Source organism: Pteropus alecto, unplaced genomic scaffold (genome assembly GCF_000325575.1).
Source record: "Pteropus alecto unplaced genomic scaffold, ASM32557v1 scaffold15, whole genome shotgun sequence".
Lineage (NCBI taxonomy): Eukaryota > Metazoa > Chordata > Mammalia > Chiroptera > Pteropodidae > Pteropus > Pteropus alecto.
The window spans coordinates 268,596-287,294 of NW_006436286.1; positions in this window are offsets into that span (position 1 = coordinate 268,596).

Sequence of the window (18,699 nt, forward strand, 5' to 3'; positions counted from 1 at the left end):
TGAGGATGAGAAAAGGAAGTCAATTAAATACAAAGAGGAAGTAACATGATACGCTACAGCAGAAAACAATGCGACAGAAGACAGAAAAACAATAGATTAAATCAATAAAACAAAGAGCTGGTTCTTTGAGATCCATATAATTGATTTATTTCTAATGAGAAAAAAACATTGAGAGTACAAATAATATCGGCAATGAGAGATATGTCACTCAAAGGTTCTATAAATATTAAAAGGATATTAATATAATACATTATGAATAACTTTATGCCAATAGTTTTGATAACTTAGATGTAAGGCACAAAGTACCAAATCACATTAAAGAAAAAACAGTTATCATTAATCAGCTTTTAAAGACATTGAATTTTTAGTTAAAAATCATCTCACAAAAAAACTCCAAGCCCAGATAATTTCTCAGGTGAATTTTACCAAATTTTTAAAGAAGTGTCAAACATTTCCAAAACATTGAGAACGAGGGAACACCTTCCATCTCATTCCATGAGGAAAGTATTACCCCGATATAAAAAAAAAAATTACAAAGCAAGATAACTACAGATCAGTTTCCCTCATAAACACAGACACAAACATTTTAAACAAAATTGTAGTCAGCTGAATCCAACAATATTCGATAAGGATGATATGTAATGATAAAATATTAATGACATATTCCTAGGTGCTGCTCTCAAGAATGCAAGTTTGGTTTAACTTTCAAAGAGCAAGCCATTGCAATTTACAATATTAAGAAACTAAAAAAAAAAAAATCGTTTTATAAATGTAGAAAAGGTATTTGACAAAACACCACGCATTCTTGATAAAACCTCTCAGCCAACTAGGAACAGAATTGTCTTGACTTGGTAAAGAGCACCAATGGAAAACTTACAGCTGACCCCACACTTAACGATAGAGGCTGAGTGCTCTCGAATGTGGCATCCCACAAATTTTTATATGTTGACTTTTCATTTTAAGTCATTTAAAATACTGTGTGATTTCCCTTCTAACTTCTCCTTTGACATATATGTCATTTAAAAGGTAAGGATGTCCATCCACGCTTAGCACCTTTGTTCAACATTATACTGGAGGCCCAGCACCTGCCAGTGGAATTAAGGCAAGAAGAAGAAAGCAAGGCGTCCAGGCTACAAGGAAAGAATAATACTGTTTTTATCCATGGATGACAAAGTCTCGTATGTAGAGAACCCTCACACACACACACACACACACACACACACACACACACACACACACACACACTCGACTTCCAGAACTAATGAACAAGTTCACCAAGGTCAGAGAATGTAAGACCAATATACAAAAATCGACTGTAATTTCTCAATATCTGCAAAGAACACCTCAAAATGAAATGAAGAAAACAATTCCATTCGCAATAGCATCAAAAAGAATGAAGTACTTATGAGGAAATTTAGCCAAATAAAGTCAAGTCTTATCCACTGAAAACCACGAAACATCGCTGAGAGAGATGAAGTGACTTAAGTAAATAGAAAGATATACCACGTTTATGGATCAGAAAGTCAATTTGTTAAGATCTCAATTCTCCCTGGATTGATGCATAGACCTCGGTCCAACTGTTTAAACTCCCCGTGACTCAGTTTTCTCCTTGGCAAATGTGGGTGACTAGGGTTTCTATGATGAGACCTGAACAGAGGTAACTCAGTCACAGAAGGCGACTGCCAGGGACAGAGCCCAGTTAAAGCACAGAGCCTCACGCACTGCAGGCATTCAGCAATACCTGTCAGAAGAAAGAAAACAGGGGCCGTCCAAGGTGGCCTAATTTTCTCAATTTTGATTTAGAAGTGACAGGTACCAGAGCTTCCAATCTAGGCAGCGTGGCCCACGCGAAAATCACAAGCCACGGCAGAAGATGCTGACGTGTTATCTGACTGAGCACCCTCGTGCGTACACATCCCTGTGTATTATACACATACCTCTAGACACACGTGTGATAGCATCTGTACATACTTATTCACGTGTATTCATCAGTGTTTATAACATATATACAAACTGCGTACAGAAACACATTCTGATTGGCTGGGGAAGTGATAACGAGGGAGAGTTAAGAGCCTCAGTCTAGTTTCCTGGCGTGAGCGCTGGGTCCACGGCGGAACCTTTGCTGAGAAGATGGAGCCCCGGAGAGCCCTCATTTCGAATCTTAATAGCAAATTCAGCTGTTGAGTGAAAGGATCAAGGAAGGCAAGCTCAAACCTCCGTCATCTAAATCTGTTTTCCCATTTCTCGCCATCTCATCTGGTACTGGGCTACTGGAACTGCCATCCTGCTCCATCCCCAGTTGGGGGATGGGCTTTCTCGGCTGGTTACCTGCACAGAAGCACCACCTGTGACCTGAGCAGCCCCCATCGACTCTCTAAGCCCATCCTCAAGTATCCGGGGGAATTCACTGGGAAAAACCCACCAAATTAGGCAACCGATAAAAAAATGAAGAACAGCTGTAGTTTCCTAATATTTAAAAATCGGTCTCCAGCTTTGCATCTGGGTCCCTGGCCCCATGCATGTTCTCCTCAGTGCTGTTATCCGTTTAGGAGCTTCTGTTTACAAAGAGGTCAGTGACGGTGGATGGCCTGTAAAAATATGAGCCGATTTTCAAGCACAAGGGTGATAAATGAACAGATTTTCCCTCAGATTGCTGAGCAAACATCAGCCAAGCAAACTAATGTAAAGATATAATCGTGATTAATCTCTTGATTAAAATAATTAATCTTGGTTAATTCTGCATTTAATCATTTCTTTTTATCAATGTCTAACATGCAGCTTTATAGAAATATTCATTTAGACTAATGGCTGTTTTATTCCTCCAATTAGTCTGTTTATTCTGAGCTTCCGAATGCCTCAGATTCTGGTTCTTCATTGGCAGCAAACTTCAGTGTATTATCAGAGCTCCAGGCAGAATGTTTTTCTCACATTGGACGAGTGCCTACAATTGGCTAAGGACAAAAAATGAGGAGTGCCTGGGGAGGGGACAAGGGAGGCTTGAGGGCTTGGGGCCTGAGGGAGCCCGTGCACGGGACCCTGGCGGAGCATCGTCTGAGGGACCCGCCGTTTTACTTTGTGGCCGCTGACTGCTTGCCCAGGCAGCAACGACGCCGTGTCCGCAACAGGCACTTGCATCCGTCCCTTCCTTCACATCTGACACCTGACCTCGTTCCTACTAACACAGGATCTGCTTCCCCATCTCACTGATGAGGAGAGAGAGGTCTGGAGTGGCGCGAGTTGCCCTCAAATTCATGGGACTCGCAACACGGCTGGCATCTGGCTTCTCCTATGACCAGTGTTCTCCCCCTATCTGAGCACATGCGGCCAGATGCCAAAGCGGCTGAGCGGGCTGTGGCCATGAGTCCTGCAGTGGCCCCATGGGGAGCACGCGGGCGCACGGACAAGCACACCCCCCCACTCCGTGTGGACAGCAGTGGGTGATCCATGCCTCTAATTTTGGGCTTACACAGTCAGTGAATGTTTACTGACCACCCCACGCACTAAGGGATACACAAGGTAACAAAGACGCCTAAAACTGTGACTTCCAACCCTCATGAGAGCTCAGGGGTCAAATTTAGCGCCTGAATCACAGTCATCGCTCATCCAGGAGAGGTGGAGAGGTAAGGGAAATGTGGCTTGGGGACAGGACCGGGGGACGTGAGGTTGTCCCTTAGTCGCTTACTGTAGCATGACCCGCATCCTATTTGCTGTCAGCATCCCACTTTTGATTTTATCAGATTACTTGTGCCATCTGAACTTATCAGATTTATTGGTCTTGTTTTTTTTTTTGGTCTCTCTCCACTAGAAGATAAACCTCAGGGGGACATAAATTGTGTTCTGTTCCTTGCTGCACGCTCAGCACACAAATCGGTGCCTGGCTCTGAAGGTACTCGGTCAGCCCTCGCTGATCAAATACAGAGAGTGTAGTGTCTGCCTGACATGAGGCGACACCCGCGCCGACCACTTACAGGCCCCACGCCCAGCGCTCTGCGTGCGCTCCCACGGCAGCCCTGGCTATCACTGTCCCCACTTCACAGATGACGCTAAGGCACACAAAAGTGGTTAATCAGCTTGTCCAAGGTTGCAGACCGCCACAGAGTCTGACCCTAGGCCCTGATGCCCAGCGTGGTAGCTACGAGACACCCTGGGGGGAGCCACTGACCCTGCCGGCCACGCTGCCATGTCCCCAGGTGCCGGAGAGATCCAGGGCCGCCCCCAGAGCTGCTCCGCCTGGCGCGTCACCCTCACTTTGGGAAGGGTGGTGCAAGTACCATGGATTCTGTTACATTTAAATCTTTCTAAAAATTATGACAGACTCGAAACAGTGACTGCAGAACTCCCTCTCCCCTTACGCGTTTCTGTTTCAATTTCTTCCGTGAGGCCTGACAGCAGCAGAGGGCTGCTGGGAAGGGAGGTCTGCCCTCGCTGACCGCTCTCAGCCTGCAGCAGGGCCCACCAGCAGACAGGGCTGTCCTACCACACAAGGCCGTGTCCCCAAGCAAACCCTCAGCGTCAGAGGTGTCAGATGAGCCGCCGACACCCCTATGAATGTGGACCTGCAGGGGCGTGTCACCTCTCCCTGCTTAGAGTGGCCCAGATGAGGATACCCGGCTGGCCTGAGTGCGCCTGGTCGCTTCCCCCAACGCCAGCGGACGGGCTGTGGAGGGAGGTGCACGCCATGCGTGGGGACAGGGGCATGGCTGGGATGCTCCCTCCCCTCATAGCTGTGGGTGCACTGGAGACGGCTCCAGACGGAAGCCCTGCATGCGGCCAGGGACGGGTGTCCAGAACTGACCCTATAAGCTTCCTCGTTCAGAGCTAGAACAGTGACTTTTGGGGCCGTCAGGTCACAGAGACGTGGAACGCCCCTGGTGTGCAGGCGGAGAGCGGGCTGCATTGCGAGGTGACCATACCCAGAGGCCTAGAGCTGCAGGGCAGAGGTGAGTGGTGAGGGGGTGTGGGTGCCATGGACGACATGGAGACTGTACTCTGGGCTGGGGACCACCACCTGCCCGCCCCCGTGGCTTTGGGCAGTCAGCTGTCCAGGCAATGAGCACTTACTGGCACCTGGCTGTGTTCTGAGCACGGGACGGAGGGTTTGCTCACTGACACTCAGGTCAAGCTGTGCGGGGGACACCGGGCTGGGCACTCGCTCGCTCCCCAGCGCACCCCGAGCCTCTACAGCGTGACTCTCACTAGCACCTCGCCAGGTGCTGTTCTAAACGCTTTATACATGTTCAGGCGTGTAGCCCTCCCAACACCCCACAAAGACGCCGTCACTATTCCCATTTTGCAGACGAGAAACAAAGGCCCAGCAAGGTCACGGAGCTGCTGAGTGGGGGTTCACTGACTGATCCCGGGCTGTGTGACGCAAGAGCCAACACTGGTGGGCAGCTGGGCCTGCATCGCGACGCGGGGATGAGGGCGCTGAGCTGGCCACAACCCTGTGTCCGCCGGTCACTGCAAGCCACTTAACACGCTCTGAGCCTCCTCTCCCTCCCCCGTGAAATGCAGAGAACAGCTCTGGTATCCGAGCGATCGTAAGGGTTGTGCCGCAGGGTGACACGTGGCGCTGTACCGACCACAGGGGACTGACGGTGACAGTAACACACAGCACACTCACGTAATGTAATGACATACAGTACTGTACATCTGCCCTCAGAAGTTCGCAGTCCAGTCAGAGACAAAGGCTGTCCCTCCCTAAAGGATTTACATTCCAGCTAATCCACGTGAGCGCGCTGGGGTAGGCGCAGTGCAGAGATGCCCCGCGAGGGCAGGGGGCTTGTGCGCCCCGTTTGCTCTGCTCCCTCAGGCCCCGGGCATGTCTTTCACACAACAGGTGCATCCTGAACATCACGCAGTTGTCCCACCAAGGGACTCAGCAGACAGCGCATGAAAACGTGGGACTGGTTCTGAGCTGTGTCCAAGGACAGACTCGGCTCATCTGCGCTGGGTTCAGGAAGAGGAGGGAAGTCTTCACGGTGCCCTGAAGCCCGGACCCTGAGGGCCATGAGACTGCACAGGTGGGGAAGGAGGAGGTGGGCTGTGCGGCGCCAGGGCGCGCCAGGGCGAAGGGCTGCTTGCCGCGCCGGCCCTCCAGACACGAGAGCGTTGGCAAATGGTCGAGGGGACACACAGGAGCGACGCCCAAACGGGGCCGCCCGGCACGCTCGTGAGCTACAGACCTACTCGAGCTATCGTTTTTCAGCAACACGGTCTGATATATTTGACACTCCAAAAAATGCGAGTGAACACTGCTCAATTTCCCTCTGGAACTGAGATTTTTCCTCTGAGCTTTTCACAAAGCTGCAGCATGACAATAGCAGCCTATTTTGGGGACAAAAACCCCAATTCCTTTTTATTGCAGAAGTCTCTTCAAAGAAGCAGTTTTTCCCCACCTGCTTGCTACCTCTTATCTCAAGAATCAATCACAGGTTATTTTGGGACCTTCGTGTCTTTATCTTGCAATCACTGCCCCAAATATAGATGCGAGTATTGTTTTGTCGAAAGCACCTCCCACGCTCACAGGGTGACTTTGCAGCACCTGGCTCCGGGTGCTGGTGGCAGCTCTCCCACCTGTCAAGGTGTGGTCTCCAGACCTAGTTCACCGCTGTCCCCAGTGCTGAAGCGAGCCTGTCCGGCTCCTCACACCCCACCCCCTGGAGGAGACACGCTGACCTGGGTGGTGCCCCAGGACTCCCCCGCAGGCCCTGTTTTCTCCGGAACATTCAGTCCTCTCTACGGAGCAGCAGCCCTCTGCTCCATGGGTTTGGGGCTGAGCAGGATGGGCCTGTAGCTGAAAGCTGGGGTCAGAATGGGGGCCCAGGTCGGCCGCGGGAACCCTTGGTGTAACACAGCTCCCCTTTCCCCTCAGGTGGGCACCCCGATGAACGGCAACTTTCGTTCCCCGTTTTCCATGTTTCTCGCCCTGGAATGCTGCCGCGCTCCCTCTCCTCACGCACTGACTCAGCGGACACTGCTCTCTGCCGGGGCGGGGCGTGGGGGTGTGGAGGGCACGTGCGTCCGCCGAGTCCTTGGTCTGGGGGCTCGCGTGTGGCGCTGTACGTGGAGGCGGACACAGACGCTGACTGTTCCCTAACCACGCAGCAGAACGGTTGTGTAGAATCCGCGTGTGGCCGTGCACAGAGTAAGCGGGACAGAAACTGAGGCAGCTGGTGATCGGGGCGCTTCCTGGAGCCTGGACACTGCAGCCAGGGTCCGAAGGGCGAGTTCACCGTGCAGCAGGGTGGCGAGAACCTTCCCGGAAGAAAGGACGAGATGTGAGAGAAACAGACTCAGAGGCGTCCACGCGGATGGGCTCGGGCCGGCGGTGAGTGCTGCTGGGTGGGGAGGCTGAGCAAGAGGCCGAGCTGGTGGCCATGGCGAGGAGGTCCCGGTGCGCGAAGACCCTGGAAGAGCAGGGACGTGAGAGCTGGCCACGCGGGCCGCACCCGCCAGCCTGGGAAGCCTTGTTTGGCGACATGCGCACCGTCGACTTGGTGCCTGGTGACCCCAACGCGAGACCCCAGACTCCGCTCCAGGCGCTCGAGGGGGTGCTCTGCACGTCTGCAATGGCCGCAGCTTCCTACACCGTTCATCGTGTGTGCATTGTCCCCCAGTGAAGATTTCCCTTATAAACGAGATTTTGCATCCTTTACATTTTTAGGACCACGTGAGTTTTCTCTGCTATGAACTCTCTAGTCATATATTTGCCTGTTTTTTTCCTTTGGAAATGTACATCCTCTTTTTTATCGACACATAAAGCCTCTTGATGTAGTCAGACACTTTTTTGTGTTGTGTGCAGTTTGTTGTTGTGGTGGTTTCCCAGATTTGTCACTAAACTTCTCACTTAATCTGGCGGTTTTACAAACACGTCGTGCTTCTGACTGAAAACAGACACTGACCCTCCCTGACCACAGGGTGAGTACGGAAAACTATGCACATGAAGTTGTGAGCTCAGGTTCGGTGACAGAAAGACCCGTGCTCAAATCCCAGTGTCACCCTTCCTCGTGCCATCCCCTTAGGAAGGTTATGTGACATCTCTAAAACTCCCTTCTATCACGTGGGCATTGAAGATAACACCTCACGGGAGTTATTTATAAACAATGTGAGTCGAGTCAAGAGATTTTCCTATTTGTTTTTCAAAACAATCGAATGTTGGCAATTGCACACGGTTCGATCACATATCGAGACATGTATCTATATCTATAGTTATAATTGAGTCAAAACCTATCTACGTGACTGACTCATTTACGCATTCGATTGCACAGACGTGCACCACGGATTCACTCGTTAGCTCCAGCAGTCTTGTGTGCATTCTCTGGATTCTTCTCCACGCAGCATCATGTCCCCTGTGACTAGAGAGTTTTACCTCTCTTTCTAAGCTGGATGTTTTCGCCACCTGCTCACTCTGGCGGGAACTTGCAGTACGGTCTGGAACATCCGGGTTGAGCGGGCACCCTGTCCTCCAGGTCTTCGTGGGGAGCTCTCACTACCTAGAGTGACACAGCCACCCCCTTTTCCGCCGAGTGATATCCCTCGTCTGATCTATCTTTAAGTCAAAACATCTGCTTTGTCGGGAACGCGTTTATCATAAGGGGAGAAGCAAGGGCGGTGATCTCCACGTGGCTTCCAGTTTCCTCAGTGAGAGGCATGGAGTCATTCACTTGCCCCACCCACACATATTTCCTTTATCACTTCTTAAATTTCTTTCTGTATTTGCTTCAGTTTTTACATTTGTATTTTTTCCTACTGATCTGTCTTTATTTGTGCTAAAATCACACTACTTTAATTACTGTATTTTTACAATATTTCTATCTGGTAACATTAATTTTCATCAAAACTTTTCTCATTTTTCTTGAATTTTTTTATTTTTATGTAAGCTTTAATAGCACCTTCTTTGTTTCAAAAAAAAAGAGCTTGTCGGTACATTTTAACAAAATCATAATGAAGAGACAGATTAATTTAAGGGATTAATAATTTATGATAGTTTTATAACCCAGAGAAAGAATGTGCCTTCCGATCTGTTTACATTATGTTCTGCGTCCTCTACTATCTTTTAAATATTCCCTTCGTGTACATCATGCACGTGATTTTTAAAAATGTATTTCGGGGAAAGCTGAATCATTTCCCACAGAAAAGCTTTCATCCTTGTTTGATGTTGAGGTCTGGAACATCCCCACAAGCACCCAGTAATCCAGTGTTATTATCCCTGGATTACGCAGAGCGAATCAGAGCCAACATCACATCTGCTACCTACGTCCGTGCTCTCAGCCCCGAAGCTGCGTCGTGGGGCTGAGGGGGCGGGCCGGCTGCGCCCCACAGCTGGTCTCCCCGCAGCAGGCTGGAGCACACACCGCTCTGTACGGAGTGGGCCTCGCGCTTAGCCAGTGAACGTTTAGATGTGCGTGGCCCTTCCTCACCATTTGTTTGGGACTGTCTTCAAAACCAGCCAGTCCAGGCTCGCCCTTCCCAATGTGCACCCCCGAACGTCTCACGCGCCCATGTCGGCACCGGAGGCGGAGGAGGGCCGCATTCCGTTTGTGCCGTGAAGGATGTGCTGCCAGAGGGGACGCTCTCCGGCTGAGCCTCCGGGACGCCAGAAGGTAGAGAGGGGGCGCCTGGGACAGATGCATTCTCAGCTCTGCAGTGGAGTTAGAGTTTGCTCCTCAAATGCTAGTTTGTACAATCAGGAATATGAGTCAGTATGAAGTAGGTGGGAAACGATGAAGAAAATATGGTAAAATTTCTTGGATAGTCTATTTTACTGGAAATATGTGAAAAAAACTTTTTTCCTCCAAATCCATATCCACATACCTTGGGAGCCTGAGTTCTGAAATTTCTGCGACGACACAGCAAAGCAGCTTTGCCTGCTACTGAATCTATTCCGCAGAGTTACAGCTCGTCAGTGCAGTGGTAATTTAAAGAAAATATGTTAACAAATGAAAAAGCCATTTCTCCACGTGGTGGGCCACTTCGGGCTATGCTTTCTCCTTGCTCGAAGAGATGGGTTTTGTCCCTAATCATGTGGGGACGCTTGAGTGGTTGAGCTCTCACGAAGGGACAGCCAAGTCTGGTGTCCCAGACATTTCCGTGTGCGTGTGTGTGCATGCGCACGTGTTTGCATGCATGGGTGTGCATGCATGTGCACGTGTGTGTTTCTGTACTGTGACCTTTCTGCAGCTCACTTTAGTTTCTTATATAACAATATACCCCATATTACCAAACATTTTAAAAAACATTATTTTACAGGTACGTAGCATTCTATATTATTGATGTATCATGCTTTTTTCCTTCTATTTTTATGTGGGATGATGTTTTATTACTAGCAATGAGGTTGCGAAAACCATTTACGTTTTTTCATCTCTCCAGACAGAATCTACCCAACGTTAATTTATCACCCAACCTCAAAATACCGGCTGTGGACAAGAGCACAAATCAAAGGTCCATGTGAGCCCACTTAGGCTTTGCTGCACATACTGACAAATGCCTCTGCGGTTGCTCTGACTTCCAGGAAGATGAACTAGAGAGGAAACTGAATAGTAATAACAACGCACCAATAATGGCAGCAACACACATTCTGGCACGGCACCAGCCACATTCCAGCGTTCTCCTAAACTCCTTCTGTTCACACCGATTCAATCACCACGACCACTCTGCAAGACAGGTCCCGCCGTCACCGGCTAACGGGCAACGAAACGGGAACATGGGCGGTGACTTGCCCAAGGCTGCGTAACAGGTGCGATGGCGGAGGCAGGGCTCAAACCCAAGGGGTCCGGCCCTGTCTGCACTCACAGTGGCACCAGACCCTGACAAGACCGTAAAGTCAGACACAGAGGCCGGTAAAGACGACGGAAGGAAAGGGTCCGGCTGATGACAGGGGGGCTGGGGCGGCTACGGAGACACGCTGGCCCCGTGCCGGTCACTCCCACATCTCTCGCTTAAGCCTCCGCACAAAACTGAGGGTAGAGTGCTTACCCCGCGCGCAGGTGCGGGTGGGCTGGCTGGCTCACCTGCCTGAGGAGACGGGGCTCACGCCACACTCGCCTGCATCCCCTCCCAGGAAGCCTCAGCAGCGAGGCCCCCAGAGCCACAAGAGAGGCCTCTGGGGTTCAGGTCTGGTTTCCATTTGGGGTCACTCTTAGACCCCTTCAAGCCTTCCACATGTAATTCCTCACAGCGCCTCCCAGGCTGGCACCAAAAGGAGGCACCTGTCATCAGAAGTGGCTCTCTGCCGCCCAGCCTAGCTGCTGAGGACCAAACATGCTGAACTGCTCGCCACCGATTTCAGTGGCCGTGACTCCGAATCACCTCTCGTTAAATAGGCTGTTTTCAAAGGGTGAGTGGAGAGTGGCACTGTACTGCACAGCGGCTAGGAGAAATCGTGAGTCTGGCCGCCTGGACAAAGGCCCTTCCCAAGTTATGGAAGCAGCATCAACCCTGACGTCTGCCCTACGAAGTGGAAGGCACAGGCAGGCGACGTGACGGGAGCGATGAGGAGAGGTTCACACCCAGCGCTCGGGCACAAGACAGAAGGTGCCAGAGAACCCTAGCGGCCTTGGGCAGGGCCTCAGCATGTCACAGTAGCCGCCACTGGCGTCCCCAGCCACGCCTCACCTCTGGGCTCTCCACTTAGCACTGTGAAGTCGCCGCCCCTGTGAGAGATTGGGACGGTCACTTAGCGCCAGTGCCACTCTGTCCAGCACCTAAAATTCTCTTTTAAAGTTCTCTCGGACAGAAAGCCTTCCTCAGGAAGCCACCTGGCACCGTGGCCATCGGCCTGCCCTCCGGTACAGCCCTCGTGCACGACCCGGCCTCCGCCCCTGGCCACCTCCCCTCTGGCCACCTGCCCCTTCACTTGCGCGCTTCGGCTGCCCTGGTGTCCAGTCCGGTCCGCCACGCCTCCAAAACCCCCCTGCCTGGGGACTTCGGGTCCTCTCTCTCATTTTCTTTGCACAGGAACATCCACCGTCTCTCACTCTTCAGATCCCAAAATGTCACCAGCCCCCCACACCCTTCTCTAGCCACATTGCATCCTGCGGCGCCCTCGCCCCACCCACCCCGCACGCTGTCAGCCGCCCGCTTGCTGTCTTCATGGGACTCACTGAATGTGCCCTCTGCATTCTCCTGCGTCCCGTCTGCCTCCCCGACAGACCAGCGGCTCTGCACAGGCGAGGGGCTCGTCTCGCTTGCTCCCCGCCCCTGACACCCTGACACCCGGCAGGCGCGCATCCCTTCCTTGCGCTGTGGCCGAAGCCCGGTTCCCATTCCCGGTCCAAGTGCGAGCTGTTTATGGACGGAGTGTAGGGGACTCGCAAGGACCCCAGTCTTGTCTCTGTCCCTTTGTTACTGGGCGTGGTAGGGGAGCCCCCCCTCTCAGGACACCAGCTCCCAACTTTTTAAATAAGGGAATTCACGGAGCTTTTGGGCAATGGCGGCATGCACAAGGCGAATCACAGTCTACGCGTCCCCAGTGCTCACGAAATTACTAAAACCAGTAAAAGCCACAAAAAAATTGCTAGAAGCAACGATACAACGAAGAATCCAACTTAATGTTAAAAGCCTTAGGCCGCGAGGATGCGGAAGAGGCCGGCTGTCTGTCAGATGCCGCCGGGCTTCTGACGGGCCGGCGCAAGTCGATGCGATCGATACCCGTCAGCACCTCCTCGGTGGAGGAGGCACGGCCGCGGGGGCCGCCATTAAAAGTGATGGAACGGCTTTCAATCTCAGCTACTTAGCGGAAAACTCTTTCTGCTGAGACAGGGGGAACCATTAGTCCTTTTTCTTTTTTCCAGCCCCCTAGATCTAATTAAGCACATTTTCCAAAGTGCAAATTAATTTTCTCAAGTCACTGAAATACATGTCCAACTAAAGGGAGAAGAGCTAGATCGCGGGCATTAAACAAGAAAGAGGCAGGGACGGCGGGGGAGGGGGCGAGCGCCTGGGCGAGCTCGCGTTCCGAAGGCCAAGCTTTCCGCCAGCCCCGCCTCCCACCTCCCATTCTTCGTGTGTGTGTGCACATGTGTGCATGTGTGTATCTGTGTGTGCATGTTTTCTGTGTATATGTATATGTGCAACTGAATCTGTGCGTGTGCGCTGTTTGTATGTGCATCTGCATGTGTGTGTTTGTATGTGTGCATCTGTGTGCATGTGTGTGTGTGCGCAGGACTGCATGTAAGTGAGGTCCAGACTCCAACTCTTCCTGCTCATCAGAAGGCTAAGCAGTTTTCAGATAAGAACCAAAAAGGGCAAAGCAAATTCACTTTTATGCATATTTTTTGCTTCAAATAAAAAGTGTCGAAAAAGCACCCGTGGTTAGTATGAACACGAGACTTACAAAAGCATCGCAACACTGAAAATCTATTAATGCAATTAGAAGACAAGAAATAGAGAGAATGCAATAAACCTTGCAAAAAACGGGTGGAGAAGCCTGCTGGAAAGAGCGCATCGCTCACAAGACTGTATGGCGAGTACGCTGAGCAGCAGGAAGACACTACTCTGAACGAGATTTCGATAATGTGAAGCTGGAAGGAGCAGGGGATGAAGGGAGACACTGCACATTTCAAGAAACAAATGGAGAACTCACGCACTACTATGAAGTGAACAAATTAAATAGAAATCACAAGAAAAAAACAGGCTCAGCTACGAGCGAAATAACTGTAGAGAAAAAGTCCTGGAAAACCACGTGAATGAAGAGGTAGCACACAAACGATTAAAGAGTTAAGAAGATCAAAAGTACGTTTTTTTCTTATTTCGCGGCCACATGGAGAGAGCCTGCTTCAGTGTCAGCCCCACGGAGACCGGGGCCAGGGGATGAGAAGGACGGATTCCAGGCCGTCCCAGTCAGCTGGCCCGACTGTGCCTGACGCTGGAAAAGTACCCTTTGCACTTCCCAGCTTCCTGAGTGATAAACCCTCCGGTTCTTTGCACGAGGCAGTTTTATTTCTTCACTTGCACCTAAAAACGACGTTCTTAATAAACGTCCTTAGAGCCGAACGATGTAAAGTTACTGTGTGAGCTTTCAGCGTCACTTCCGGGCCTGCGACGTGGAGGTGGTGACCGCACCTGCCCCGGGAGGCTCCTCACACAGGGCAGAGGCTGTGACTGCGGGGCTGCTGGGCGACCCCCAGCGCCGCCCTCCCGACTGGAGGGGCCGGCTGTTTCCACTCTACCCTGAAAGACTTTACCGAGTGACTCCTGTGCGGCGCAGTGTGTGACAGGGATTTTGCCAAGCATCTTTACATACATCAATGTGTCGGAACCCTTATACAATCTATGGAGTAGATATGTTATTATCCCCATTCGTTTTCATTTCACAGAGGCACAAAGAGGTTAGGTTATTGTCCCAAGGTCACACAGCTAGTTAGGGATGCAGGGAGATGGCTCCTGAAGCCACGCTCCCTGACACCTGCTGTCACAAAGACAGAACCGGAAAAGCGTGCTGCAGCAAGGAAGAATCATGAACGGTTTCTGAGCCAAGAAATGACATTATAGGAGTGAGGTATGAATTCCTCGTATCATAATTCAAAAACTTCCAAGCGAGGTGCTACTGTAGCAGCATCTGTGAAGCATGTCTGTGAAGGAGCAGCTCCTGGAAGGAAAGGAAGAGAAGGCGCCCTGTGGGCTGGAACCTCAGCACCTTGGAGAGGGCTCGAGGCCCGGCCCTGGCCCACGACTTCCTAGCCGCCCAGCCTCCAGCCCCTAAAGTAAGCTTTCAACAAAGGCAATTAAAATGTACGTGGAGCAAACACGCCTATAGTGAGAACATTTCTGAAGGTCAAGAAATGTGACTCTTGTCTCTTGTGACGCATAGTCCATCATCTTAACAATAATGACGAGTCACCATTCTGCACCTCAAACGGAGGTGGCGTGGTAAAGGGCCAGGGAGGGGCTGGTGACAGCTGGAAGAGAGGCAGCTGCCTCACGGAGCTGTGGGGGAGATGAAGGTGCTGACACAGACCTGGCAGCAGAAAGGCGGGGGCGGAAGGCAGGGGCGGTGCCACCGAGCTACCTAAGTCAGGGGACGGGAGCGAGGAGGGGACGGGAGCGAGGAGGGGACAGAGCCAAAGGGAGAGAAGAGGAAGAACAGCTTTCATTTATTAAGAGCCACCATATCTGGGCAATGTTGGGAATCATCAATGCGTTCTTCGAAGCCTTAGAACAAACAGTCATGATGATACGGTTATTCAGCCTGGCTCTATGGATGTTGGAACAGGAAGAGAGAAGGAGGGATGTGGAGAGAGGAATGTGTCAAGCCAGGTGACAGGGAGAGAGGAGTGGAAAAAGACGCAAAGGTCAGTGTACATATAAACGGGGAGGTTAATAGAGAGAGAGGAGACTGTTCTCACACGGGCACAAAAAAACAGAGAAAAGCGAGGAAACGAACGGGGACCAAGGACAAGCCAGGTGGAGCCTTTTTTGCAGGAAAAGCTCCATGGAAAGAGACTGCCCTGATTCTTGTCTGCAGAAGGCACGGAAGGGAGGAGAGACGGCGTGCTAGCTAAGACGGGACAGAGGTGTGCAAACTTCTCCAAAAAACAGACGCCACGGGCCTGCCACGCCGGCCCGGGCCCTGGGTGAGGGGCCTGCCTTCTTTGTGCAGGGACCTTCTCTGACTGCGGCGACTGAGGCAGTCCTGGGGACCAGTCACCCTGGCCCTCGTGACAAAAGGCCGCAGGAGGTGGGTGCCAGTGTCGACGCTCAGGTGGCAGCTCAGATGGGATCCGGTCTGCTGTGTTTCAGCGTAAACCGAAGTCGTGGATGCTGCCTTCCCAGTGTCTAACGGTGGAGAGAACAGCACGGCCCTTCGTCCCGCAAGGCCGTCTGGACAAAGTGCTCAGGTCAGACCACCTCGGACGAGCAGTCTCGAGGGAGGGTCCGTGGGCAAGCCTCGCTGGGACATTTATACCAGAGGACACAAAGAAACCGCCCGCTGCTTGCAACCATCCTGCATATGCTTTGTTTAGACTGTGTAGTATTTAAAAATCGACTTAGCTGCACATGTTAAAATATTGGGAGATTTCTTCCCCTGGCAGGACCTGGAAGCTACAGGAGACGCCGGTGAGCAGAACCCTCCTCCTCCCACAGGACCAGCAAGAGGCCAGGAGCCCTCGTCTGTCGGCTCTCAGCCCACCAGCGCCTTCTTGTGGGTTACGCGCCCTGAGTCACCAGGCCTCGGTCCTACGTCCACCGTCCTTGTAGCTGGGGTTGCGGTCATTTGACTAAAACCGCAGGGTGGGGGAGCGGGGAAAAGTGGCTTCTCAAAATAAAACCAGGGCACTGTCGCAAGACGAGGAGGAAGTGCGTGCTGCAAGAACAATTCTTCATAAACGACCTCTGCCATCACACACTCCAAACGGACACGCGGAAGGAGGACACTAAGCAGGAGCCATCACAGGTCCGACCTCCGAGATCTGCAGGTGTGACTGTCAACAGAGCTGGGACGTCGCTCATGATAAGCACAAGCCTGGCATCTCAGGAGCCGTGTGAGCATTTTCGAGGGGCCAGGCAGGAAGGCTTTCTGCCTCGCTAGGCGCACACCGGGTGGGAGGGGTGCATCTATTGGCTACTACTGGTCAGTATCAGAGGCCACCTACCTCATTTCCTCTCGGAGGGTGAAACCGTGACGGGGGAGAAGGGGTGGGACTCTTGTCCCATCACAGTGTGGACAGCGCTTCATGCTTTCCCAGAGGGAGCTGGAGGGGGCCCTGTCTAGAACATTAGCCCCTTGGGTGTGGGGGTCTCTCCGTCTTATCCACCGATATGGCCCCGGGCCTGGCTGAGCCCACATTAACTACTTGGTGATTAGCTAAGTCCATCCACCCCCGTCTGTAACTTCATCAGCCCCAGGCCCTCTGACCTCTCACCGCCTGCCCTGCCGGGCCTCATCATGTCACGTCAGAGCTGGCACATGATGACAGCCCTTCTTCGGAGGCGGAGGGAAGTGGAGTGCCACAGTCCGTCAGGGGCTGTGGGGAGCAGGAGCCCGCCCCTCCCCTCGGGGCCCTGTGCTGGTGCCGGGGGCACAGAGAGCCAGCATTTGACGGGGTTAGGTTTGATGTGACACCCCGCCGCCACCATCCGGAAGCTCAACTGAGCCGGAGCACTGAAGTGGCACTTACTGGTCTCAGAGCGGACGGAAAACAACTCAAGTACCCTCTGTTCCCTTCAGCCCAGACACACGCCACTGCTTTGCCGATTTGGGAACAGCTGCTGACACCGAGCAAGGACGGGAGCCGTCTGTGACCCCCCATCTGTCGCCGGCACTGAGAGAACGGCACGTGCGCAGCCTGGTCAAACCCATGCTGTGGACCAGCCTTTGAACCCGCGTCCTTTTCTCAAGGAAGGCGGGGCGAAGCTGGAGAGCAGCCGGCCTCGGGCCTCGGGCCTCGCGCCTCCAGGGGGATAAAAGCGGAGGCACAAGGGAGGTCCTCTTCTGAGGACACAGCTTAAGCTGCAGGGACAGTTGGAAACGTGCAGACAGCGAGGGAGTGAAGAGGAGACACGGGGGCTGTAACTGAGGCCTTGTGGCTGGGTGGCCTTCTCGCAGGCAGAAAGAGGCATTGGGACACATTTGCTTTCCAAAGTCCAGAGGGCATAAGAAAACAGAAAACAAAGAAAGAAACAAACAGGAACATGGTTCCATAGCGTAGTGCGTCCGCTTTACACGCAGAAGGTCCTGGGTTCGTGCTCCAGTGGAGCCACTGTCCATGGTCTACGGCCACACCACCCTCAACAAGCCTGACATCTGATCAGAAGCTAAGCAGGGTCGGGCCTGGTTACTATTTGGATGAGAGACCACCTAGGAAGACCAGGTGCTGTAGGCATAAATAATAATAATAATAAAAGAAACAAACAAGCAAGCAAAACCCAGCTCATGCAGCCCAGAATGACCCAGGACGTGACAGTTAATTGTGTGCCAAACTGACTGGACTAAGGGTGCCCGGAGGGCCATATCATTTCTGGGTGCGTCTGTGAGGGCGCTTAAATCGGCAGATCGAGTGGGGAAGACCCCTCCTCCTGCACGGGTGGGGGCCCCCCACTGGGGGAGACCCTCTCTCAGAGGAGGGGCGCCCTTCCCACTGGGACCAGGTGCCACTTGGACTGGCAGCTTCCCTGGTTCTCGGTGGTGGTACCCGGCTCTCCACAGGCCGAGGGCGAGCTGCAAGGCCAAGCAGATCCTAAGGGGGGGGTCTCCATCTCCTGGGAATTTGCCTCGAGGATGGAAAAATGGTGGGAGCTGACTCTCCCCAGTGACGTGAAGCAGCCCCGGCAGCTCCTGCTACAGGGAGCTCTCCGAACCCCCTGGCCCCTGCCCTGGTCACACTTGCCCTGTCCCCCACTGGAGTAAACTGGTGTGTCCGGGGGAAGAGCATGGTGCTGGTGGCGGGGGCGGGTACGTGCACGTGTAGGTGGCTGGGCCAGGGCCAGCCTGCTGGCGAGGTGACAGAGGTCGCCACCCAGAGCTCTGATGAAGGACGTTCGTGCAGCAGGCAAGGCCCCGAGGCTGGAGTGAACGTGGCAGGTGTTAAGACCAGCAATGAGGTGAGTGAGCCTGGGGCAGGGCCAGCGAGGACAGTGGCAGAGACCACAGACAGCCTTGGGTGCAGCCGCGGGTGACAATAAGGGCGCTACAGTCACCTGTCCCTTTCAAACTGCCCCCTGCAGCTGTGTGCCACTGGTCAAGCCACTCACTCTTTC